Source organism: Dendrobates tinctorius, unplaced genomic scaffold, assembly GCF_039654945.1.
Source record: "Dendrobates tinctorius isolate UK_male_01 unplaced genomic scaffold, ASM3965494v1 ptg000246l, whole genome shotgun sequence".
Lineage (NCBI taxonomy): Eukaryota > Metazoa > Chordata > Amphibia > Anura > Dendrobatidae > Dendrobates > Dendrobates tinctorius.
The window spans coordinates 4,652,170-4,662,860 of NW_027361913.1; the positions used below are offsets into that span (position 1 = coordinate 4,652,170).

Genomic DNA, 10,691 nt, shown 5'->3' on the forward strand with positions numbered 1-10,691 from the left:
GAAATGTGCTTCATCTTCACTTCTTTACAATTTATAGTTTCCATAGAAAGTGTACTAGGCTTTGCTGACGTTGGTTACTTAGATAAACCTACATCCTCTTTCATGTTCCTGCAAATTAGTAAGAACTTTCCATCAATGTTAGGCACTAGTCTTCTTGACGCCAAATTCATCCTAATTTCATGGGTTAATTGTTTTAATGTCCCCTCCAAAAAGCATACACACCATAATTAATAGGGTTGTTCCATGGAAACAAACTCTTTTTAAAAGAAAACCTGCCGGCTCATCAGCTTCTGTCACAGGTCTGTCTTCAGAGAAACCTGTGGAGCGCCCCACAGGACCTTAGGCTACTCGGCATCGGGCGGGTCAGTTCTTCACGGCAGCGGTGACCCGGTCCGTGGCCCTGGGCGTCCAGTAAAATCAATAAAACATGATGATGATTGTGTAAATAAAAGATGATGAGGACAGGGTAGATTATATGGGATTTAGTCGTGACGCCACCCGTGGTATTCAGCAAGGGTAGCCGACGCTGCAATGCAGATCTTCTGGGATAGTGTTAGGGCAGCAAAGATGGTTAAGCTCTCCATGGGTAGAGCTGTGTCCCAGGGCAGTTAGGATGATATAAGTAAAGATGGTGGCTGTGGTGGTGAGTGCAGTGCAGGGCAGGTGTAACAACCCTGCTGGCATCACTGCATGGCCTCCCATCCCCCGCACACCAACTTACTTTCTGCTTCAAGCCATGCTGTGAATTCTGTCTGTTGCCAGCCCTGTGCCTCTGCTCTCCATGTTTCCTGACTGTATGTATAGGGGGGCGGCGCCTGAACTCTCTGGTTCTTATGCAGTCAGGGTGCACCTGTGTAATATGTCCCTTACCAATCACCTAGAGCCCTTGACTATTTAGTTTCCCCACACCCACTGACCTTTGCCTGACCTATACTCAGTTAGCAACTTGCTGCTGAGCTAGCCAGGCCCTGTTCTGTGTATCTCCTTCTCTGGAGGATTACTCCTAATCTTGCCTTGTACCTTGTCTGTCTGCCAGGAGGCTGAATATCCTGGCCCTTGAGTCTTGGTCCCAGTACCTTGTCTGTACTCTGTCCTACCTTAATCTCCCTTTCTCCTTGTCCGTGGCTTCCTTCCCTGCTGTGTCTTTCCTTGTGTCCTCCCTGTCTGTGCATCTGCACCCTTGCAGCTCTATCTGTGCATCTGCACCCTTGCAGCTCTGTCTGTGAATCTGCACCCTTGCAGCTCTGTCTGTGAATCTGAACCCTTGCAGCTCTGTCTGTCTCTCTAGCCGCTCTGCCTGCACGGCTCTCTAGCCGCTCTGCCTGCACGGCTCTCTAGCCGCTCTGCCTGCACGGCTCTCTAGCCGCTCTGCCTGCATGGCTCTCTAGCCACTCTGCCTCCACGGCTCCCTTGCCGCTTGGCCTGCCCGGCTCCCTTGCCGCCCGGCCTGCCCGGTTCCCTTGCCGCCCAGCCTACTCCGCACTCCTGCGGCTCCGCCTACCTGCACCTCCTGTGTGAACAGGTCCAAACCTGTTCCTTCATATTCCACTCCTTCCTGCCTATATCCATACCTGCACCTCCTGTGTGAACCGGTCCAAACCTGTTCTCTCATATACCACTCCTGCTTGCCCTGTGTCTCAAGCCTTCACCTACCTGCTCTGTGTCTCCAAGCCGTGCCTGCTTGCCCAGTGTCTCCAAGCCGTGCCCGCTTGCCCAGTGTCTCCAAGCCGTGCACGCTTGCCCAGTGTCTCCAAGCCGTGCCCGCTGGCCCAGTGTCTCCAAGCCGTGTCTCCAAGCCGTGCCTGCCTGCCAGTGTACCAAGCCATGCCTGCTTGCCCAGTGTCTCAGCCTGCCTGTTAGTCACACCTGTCCAAGTGACTTGTCCCCGAGTGGGATCAGCAGCCACAGCCAGACGCCACCCTGGAGTGGCACCCGACAGCTACCTGCCGCACAAGCCTGATCTCACCATCAGAGGCTCCAGTGAAGACCGAGGTAGCTGTCGTAGTCACGCCCCTTCCAGGGTAGTCTGGTTTGTGGCACAGTGGGGCCACAACCCCCCGGCTCGCGCCATTCAGCCAAGGCGCGAGCGTGACATCAGGTGAGACGCGAATGACACAGCTGACACAGCAGGGTGCAGTTTCCAATATTTTATTCACAGTTCTCTTGTGTGCAGGTGCCTGCTTACTGTCCTTCAGGTGAGGGGTAGAGCAAACTCCCGGGTAGATTGGGATACACCTTCTATGTATTTCTTTCCTGGCCGTCTCACCATACTGGCTTCCACTTCTTCTGCCCAGCACCTTCACAAACAGTGTCCCCAAGCAAGCAGCTGTGGACCTTGTAGGGCGACGTTCTCTGAGTCCCCTTGCTCCTATATGGCTGCCTTTTTGGTGAATGGATGTGGTTGCGGCTGAGGTACATACAGTTACCTCAGCCTCCGGCTTGCTAGCTGAGTCTTCTAATCCTCCACTAGTCTTAGGGGCCGGTTCCCCCACTGCGACCTGGTCCCTCCTCTTCTGGATACTGGCCCCAAGGGTGGCTTCCGCACTTCCCGTGTCCCAAGGACCCCTTCTGTCCTCCCAGGAGCTTCCTTCAGGCTTCCCTCACAACTCTCTCTCTAGCTCTTCCTACTGCGGTCCTTCTCCTTCTCCATCTCCTCACCAACTCTCCTCAGACTCTGTCAGCCCTCACTCCTTCTCTTACTCCCCTCTGACTGACTGACTCTTTCCAGAACAATCTTCTTACCTCAGCTCTAACTCCTCCCACCAACTGTCACTGCTCACTGACTCTCACCTTCTAAGCTACTCCCCTTTTCCTATCTTTCCCACTGACTCCCCAACACCCTTTCCTAGCCAGCCTGGGATGAGGCCATCCTCCCCAAGAGTACACCCAGATGCCCTGACTGAATTGGTGTGTGTTGAGTGTGAGTGTTAGAGTTCTGGTTAGTGCTCCCTCCTTACCTGAGAGTGGGATACCACACCTCTGGATGAGGTGCAGTACCTCTGTGGCAACTGAACCCTCAGGGGCACCACACCTGCAATATTCCATCTGCAGTGGCCATTATATGGGAAATGTACTCCATTCAAATGAACTTCAGATGGCCTGGTCAGCCATTCTTTGGGAGAGGATCTCTATTTTGGCTCGTACAGGAGGTCATGAATAGGGAAATCTTCTGTAATATCCCTTTGTTGAAAGGGAAGTCAGTAAGTTTTAGCTATTTAATCCACGCATAAGATGATGTAGAGGCTAAGACCTTGATTACAGTGATGTATCACTTACTAGGCTATGTGCTGTTGTTTCAATGAAATCAACGTTTTATCAACAGGAGCTGATCACAATAGGACGAGTTGCCTTGTGCCTCCTAGTCCTCCTGCTCTGTGTAATCATGCCCCCTCTACTGATTAGCAGCTTTTGATCAATGCTCACATAAAGCTGCCAATCAGTGGTGTGAGTGGGGTTATAAAAGGCTCAGGAGTCAGAGCTTCGGCAGAGAAAATTATAATTCTATCAAAATGGCCAAACGCTGACCTGGAATCAGGGTTTCTGTCCATACATCATGCTACTCTATGATTAGAGAGCAAAAACCTGGTGACAGATTCCCTTTAAAGACATAGATCCGAAGCCTGAGCTGCACTACTAGTGGAAGGTGATGTCAATGTGCCCCACTCTGTTGTCAGGCATTGGTAGGTATGGAGAACTTGGATTCTCATCACCAACTACCGTAACACCTACTTCTTAAGGGCCTTTCTCACATAGCGAGACCACTAGCGATATTGCTAAAGCGTCACCGATTTTGTGACGCAACAGCGATCTTGCTAGGGATCTCGCTTTGTGTGACACGTACCTGCGACCGGCCCCTCCGCTGGATATCGCTGATCGTGCTGGAATGTCCTGGGCCATTTTTTCGTCGCTGGCGTCCCGCTGGCTGGCATGCATCGCTGTATTCGGCGCCGACTAGCGATGTCTCAGAACTCATGGATGCAGGTGGAAGTCGTCAGAATTGCTGCGGTGTGACAGGTAACAGCGACCCCCATCGGATCTCTGTATCGCTGCTGCGTCACTGGAGAAATCTGCCTGTTTGGCAGCTCACTAGTGACCATTTAGCAATGCACCAGCAATCCTGACCGGATCATATCGTTGTTGGGATCGCTGGTGCATCGCTAAATGTAACGGGACCTTTACTTGGCCTAAATTGTACCAGTAATGCCTGTATCTGTATAAATTTCGATCTATTAAGGGTCTGTGACTATCTCTGTGGGTCGCCTTCCCAGGGCTGTGGGGTACTCGGTACCGGGCCGGTCTCTCAGAGGGGAATGTCACAGCAGTGGTGACCCAGTCCATGGCCCTGGGCGCCCATGTAAAAGGGGTTGAGTTGGAAATAAAGTTTATAAGTGATTCGTGACGCCACCTGTGGTGTTCGGCAAGGGAGGTGTTAAGCCGATGCTGCAGACAGATCCTCTGGGACAGATGGTGTAGTGCAGCAATGATGTTGTAGCCCTCCACAGGTAGGGCAGTTGGTCCCAGGGCAGTGTAGCAGAATGTTTAGGAAGAGGGTGCAGTGTTTGGCACAGAGATGTAGCAGTGCTGAGGATGTTGCAAGAAGGAGGCAAGGACACAACAGGGTGCAGTTTCTTTACCTTTACTTGGCAAACACAGTCCAGGGTCCTGGTTACAGATGGCACAGGAGCAGGCTAGCCTGGAAGCAACTCGGGGATCTCTCTATCAGATGGGTTGTGTAGTCTCCTTCCTAGCGCTGGCTTGAGGCACATCCAGTACTATGTTACACTGAAGTTCCTCCTTCTTATCTTCTCTTAGAACTACCTCGTATGGCAGACAGCTGTAGCCCTCTATCTCTCTTGGCTCACCCGTCGCTGTTGTGCCTCTGAGTCTTAGTTGGGAATAGAGCATTTACAGCTTCAGTATCCATACAACCATGGAGACCAGGCTCCAGATCATGCGCTCTCTATCCTCAGCTCAACCTCCAGCTTCTCTCCACATGTCTACACTCATTGCCCTCCTCACACTAACTGACTATTTCCCTTCCTAGCCCTCAGAGCGCGCTCCTACCCCAATCCTGGTTCAGAGCTCCCTCTGCTGGCCTGGAGTGGGAACGTGTTGCATGTAAATGATTAACTGTTAGAGAGACCCTTCCTTGCTTCCAAGCATGACATCACCCTCCCTGGAGGAAGGCAATGCCATTGTGGCGACCATACTCCTGGGGGCGCCACATTTGCGGTCTCTCATGCTCTTTAACACGTAGGATAATCCCCTTTTTGCATGAGAATACTTATTGAGCAATCAAAATGGTGTCATTATATGATTGTGTATGTGAAACAGGTGCTCAGAATATAATCAATAGTTTAATCTCTCGGCTAATGATGATGGGAGGTGAAGCTGATTAGTCTCAGTTGAACTTTTTAATAAAGCTTGGAGGGAACTAATATTAGAGATTAAAGGATAATAAGAGGATTGCGTAGGTTCTTTCTTGCTGTAAAATTCTATACATTTGTCCACTTGTCTGCAAAACAAGGCCAGTTTTTCTATGTAGATAAAATTGCGTACGGCAAGAAAGTGCAAATTTTAGAGGCCCTCATGGACGATAGAGTAACATGCCATGCTGGGATATGATTTCTATGACATACTGCCAAAGATTTAGCAACTCATTTATAAGGATGTATTTGCATCAGGCTAAATAAGTTATTTATTAACTTTCCCTTTTCAGGCATTGGATTGTTTATTTGCAGTGAATGTTCACCCTTGCATCCTTTTCTTTTTTAAAGTTAACTTGTCAGAAAAAAATGGTATTTAACTACAGCCACAGTGGTAATCTGCAGGTAAAAACAATTTTAATTATGTGCATCATTCTAATTAGGAGTGTGGCTGCATTAAGAAAATGAAGCTATATTTTGCCTGCAGCCAATGACTTCCAGTCATTGAGACTGGATGTCACAGCACTGCCTAAGGAATGTGCCACTGACTGCGGTGATCCCCCACATACTAGAGGCATTAGGGAGCGACTCTCCTTCTCCCTCCCCCCTTTCTATTTGGTTTCAGTGGTTTCTCCCTTTATACAGGCCAATGGGAAGCGTTTGAGCCGTTTCAACCCCTCCCCCGTCAATACCTGTGTATTTAAGAGCAGCAGCTGAAGGGATCCTCCTCTTCCCCTTTTGGTCCTGGAGGTGCTCATCTGCGCTGTCTGGTGAGGAGAGAGAGCAATGGCTGATCCCATGCTGGACTTGCTGCGGGCCAGGGCAGAGCAGGAGGGTAAGCACTGGGTGCAGGCTCTGATCTCATGGCTTAGTGCTTATCTCCCACTTCCTGCGGCCGTGTTATCTGGAGACCAGCGGTCCGCGAGGCGTTCCCGCCCATCTCAGCCCCTCACCCACTGCCTCTTCTGCTTGCCCGGGCGTGCGTTCGCACAGGCGCAGGGCAGGCAGGGTGTCTCCATCCTCCTCAGCTCTGTCCACTGTGGCTCCACCCCCTGTGAGTCACGGTGCTTTAGCTCCACCCCCGCGATGGCGCCGGATTCTTTGGCAACTGCTGGAGTTTTTCCCCTCGGCGGTCGGGCGCTCAGGTGCGCTCCAGACAGACGGGGGTATGCGGTCATTCTTCCCCTGACCTCGCTCTCTGGTCCGCTGCCTGCCAAGTCGGTGTCCATACACTTGGGCCGGAAGAGAGTGTGGCTCCGCCCACTGTGTCTCAGCCAAGCCTGCCCCCTCAGGTCAGCGTGCACAGCAGGGTAGGCGCCATTCCTGAGCCACTGAAGGTAACCCCTTCACCACTGCTCTTTTTGCTGCAGCCCCCATATAGTGTACAGATGGGGTCCAGAGGCAGTACATCAGCCTTATCAGAGGACACACCTGAACCAGTGCCATCAAGCCTGCAGCAAACTCTTAATGTGCCCCCCCTGCTTGAAAGTGCTGCTTCCGGCACGGCTGCTGTCATTAATGTGGATTCAGGGGTCGCTTTGGCTCCTGCTTTGCCTCAAGGAGTGGCTCGGATTTTGGCTACTGCCACAGCTAATGAAGCTGAACCATATAAGCGTAGTTGCTGTGGTTCAAGCGTATCCTCATCGGATGCATCTCATCACCATCGTCATCACAGACACCGCTGCTCACGCCAGCGTAGCAAGCATTCCACACATGCGCGTCGGAGGTCTAGATCTCACAGGAGGGGTTGCAGGTCACGGTCCTCAAGATTGCGCTCTCCGTCAACTTCGGAGTCTTCGAGCGCATCGGCGAGTCCCGATTATCGGCCTCGCTCTCGTGGCAAGAGACGGGAGCCGAGAACTACTGCCAGGGCATCCAGCTTGTCTGAGCCGAGAGCTGCATCCAGGGCTGCCAGCCTGGCCCTCACTCATCCACACGTCAGTTCAGGTGCCGGAGTTCCTCCTTTAAGTGGAGTCCCTCCTCCTGCGACAGATTTGGGTGAGTGCAACTTTTCTTGTGCAGAAAAAACTGACAGTTCCGATTTGTTGCCAGCCCTAAAGGCTTTGATTGAGCAGTTTTCAACACCAGTTGGTAATGGACAAGCGAATCAAAGGAATTTGGAAAATAAAGTAGAGCCACCGCTAGCCAGTATATTTAAAGATTCCCTTTAATGTGGGATTTGCCCACTTGGTTCTCATTTAGATAGTGAAACCAAGAATAAAATATGGTCGAACGATTACATAAATATATGGTCATTAGTATCAGTGGATCAGCATATGATTGATAAGGAAAGGAAACTAAATGATAGGCTGTTTGATAGGAGCAGGCAGAAGGTCGCAAAAGCCATGAGCAATTGGTTACAGGCTTTTGCGGTTTTGGGCTGTGTCATGGGCCAAAAGCATCCAGAGCGGGGTGTTTGGATTTGTTCATTTAACAGGACATGATTTACACTTCTTACAAGGCCCACGGCGGTTCCACCTGGTGGTGCTACTATAAGGAGTTCTGGAGGCGGTTGGCCCTGCAGCCCGAATTAGATTGGGGGGTAAAAGCTACGGATGTGTGGATCAGGTTAATGCTTTCCCCAAAACAACCCCCCTTTCCAGCAGCGGCCACTAGTCATCCTACACCAGCAGGTCACAACTCGGCGGTTGTCCGGAGACCTGGAGCCTGCTGGTTATTCAATGAGGGACACTGCTGTTTCTTTGGGTTATGCAAGACTTCTCCCGTGCTTCCCCCATACTCTGGAACTCTCTGCCGCAACACATCAGACTCTCACCATCAACGGAAACCTTCAAGAAGAACCTGAAGACCCACCTGTTCCGACAAGCCTACAGCCTGCAATAATCCTCGGTCTACTGAACCACCGCACGACCTGCTCTACCCTCTCCCACTGTATCCTCACCCATCCCTGTAGACTGTGAGCCCTCGCGGGCAGGGTCCCCTCTCCTTATGTACTTGTGTGTCCCTTGTCTTACACATGTTTATTATACTTGTCTATATTTCCCCTTTTCACATGTAAAGCGCCATGGAATAAATGGCGCTATATAAATGCATAATAACAATAATAATAATAATAATGCAAGTACAAGCATGAATGCTCCTCATGCGAGGAGCTCATCTCGCGGCCCTCTGCCCCCGTCCAACGAGTAAATTACCAGTCAAGCCTGCCTCTAGCGAAAGCCGGGAACATAAGGATCCCGGTGAGCATATCCGCGATGGGCCCTTGGCTAGACCGTTATCCTAATAAAGATGCGGCGGGCCAAATTCGATTCGGTTTCTCATGATGAGGACTCAGGAGGAGATGACACAGACACACAGGGCTGCAGGCATCTTCCTGGCCCGGCTCTGATCTCTGCTGTGCTGCAATCGACCCCTCACTCTCACTCTCAACTTCTAACCTGACTGCAGGGAGAAAGAGAGAGAGGGGGGATGGAGTGGGGTTTGGGAGAGACTCTCCGGGACTGCAGAGGATGCACAGCATTATTCACTGCTACATACCCTCTGTGCACTTCATAATGGGGCTGCACATGCAGGGGACTCCTTTGTGGGTGGGGGCCCAAGGCATCTGCCTGGTCTGTCTGCCCCAAATGCCGGGCCTGCCTGTGTGCACAGTATAATGAATCAGAGGCGTGTAGTGTTGCTACTGGTGTTGAAGCTGAGCCATCATACTATCCACCCTTCTGAGGGCTAATCGTTTGCAGCAAACACAATCTGCATTAAGTCTAGAGAGGGAGAGCGAGTCACAAGAGCAGGAGCAGAAGGAGTGACAGAATCCTGTCTGCAGACAGGGATTAGGTCTGTGCAGTCCTTTGGCAAATATATAGCTGAAGTTTTTTTTGTGGTGGCTGAAAAAAATTTAATATACTGTATTTTGATACATCAAATATTACGTGCTTTGAGGTTCTTTTTTGTGTAATATACACCCAAAAATCATTGAAATAATTTTCTAGGCTACATTTCTCAGCCATACACTGTTTGATAGTGTGGCGTAAATTTCTGTGATCTCTAAAACTGCTAAAAAACTTTAAAAAATTTTGTAGGCTTTCATTTCTCAGACATGCAGTTTTACATGGTCTATGAACATTTCTGTGATGTATAAAAGTTTACAAAAGCTTTTAATATTTTTTGTAGACTTCCATTTCTCAGACATACAGTGTTACATGGTCTGTGAGCATTTCTGTGATCTCTAAAACTGAGAAAAAAATTGAAACATTTTTCTGGATTGAATTTGATTGACACTTTTACATTCTTTCTTTCTGTTACATTATGGTGGTGTAAACTAAAAAAAACTGCTTTGATTGCTGCATGTGACCATTTTTTTTCTTTTATTAAAAATAAACTTGGTTTCAAGAGACCTAGAAATTACAAAATGTGTGAGGTATGGGGAAGTGGAATGGTGCACGTAGATGCCCAGGACATGGGGCAGGTGAGAACACACCTGTTGCTAGAGCACAAAAAACACGCCCAACCATGACACATCATAGGCTCCTGTCCCATTTGGTAGGAATGCACCACTTCTGGAGCAAGAGCAATGCGGACAGGTGCTCCATTGGATAGCAGATAATGCTTCCAGCAGGCTTGGCAGCACAACACAGTTTTCCACATGGTCCAGTCTCACCAGCCTAAAGAAAATTTGTTACCCCTTAGACCTCAGTCCAGAGCCTCTCAACTAGCCAAATCAGTTCTCATACTTTGCACTAATGATGGCAATACCCTGAAGCACCAGGTCTGCAAATTGAAATTCTGATTTCGCTTTTATCCTAAGGCCTCTTTCACACTTCAGTTTTTTGCATCAGTCAAAATCCGCGGATCCGTTTTATTACTGATGACAACGGATGCCACCTGTCCGTTTTTTTGACGGATCCGACAAATGAAGAATTTTAAAGGAATCGCAGCCTGGAAAAAGGACAGAGAGAGAGAGAGAGAGATTTTTTTTTTTTGTCCGGCACCCAGAAAGAATTTCGGGTTAAATGAGTGTCTGGAGGATCCGCCAGAGAAAAAAACGTTGCAAGCTCCGTTTTGAAATCTTTGAGGATAGTGATGGACAGCAACTTTTGGCGGATCCGCAAAAAAAACGCATGCAACGGACGGCAATCCGTCACAATCCGCCAATAATGGAAGTCAATGGGGAAATAACGGATCCTCAAAAGAAAATTGCAGATCCGTTTTTTTCCAAAACCTGGCGGATTGTGACTGATTGTAAAAAACTGAAGTGTGAAAGAGGCCTTAGTCATATTGCAAGACTCGTTAAGGGGTTAATAGTGA

At 49.6% G+C, this 10,691-nt stretch overlaps 1 long non-coding RNA gene across 1 annotated transcript in view; it reads right to left on the minus strand.

Annotated features, from left to right (window-relative positions):
* Positions 1-6,436, minus strand: part of LOC141063187 (uncharacterized) — a 155,334-nt gene extending 148,898 nt beyond the window's left edge. Inside the window, exon 1 of the long non-coding RNA XR_012224831.1 lies at positions 6,119-6,436. This is a non-coding gene — a long non-coding RNA (uncharacterized lncRNA). The remainder of the gene's footprint in view (positions 1-6,118) is intronic.
* Positions 6,437-10,691: the final 4,255 nt, after the last annotated feature.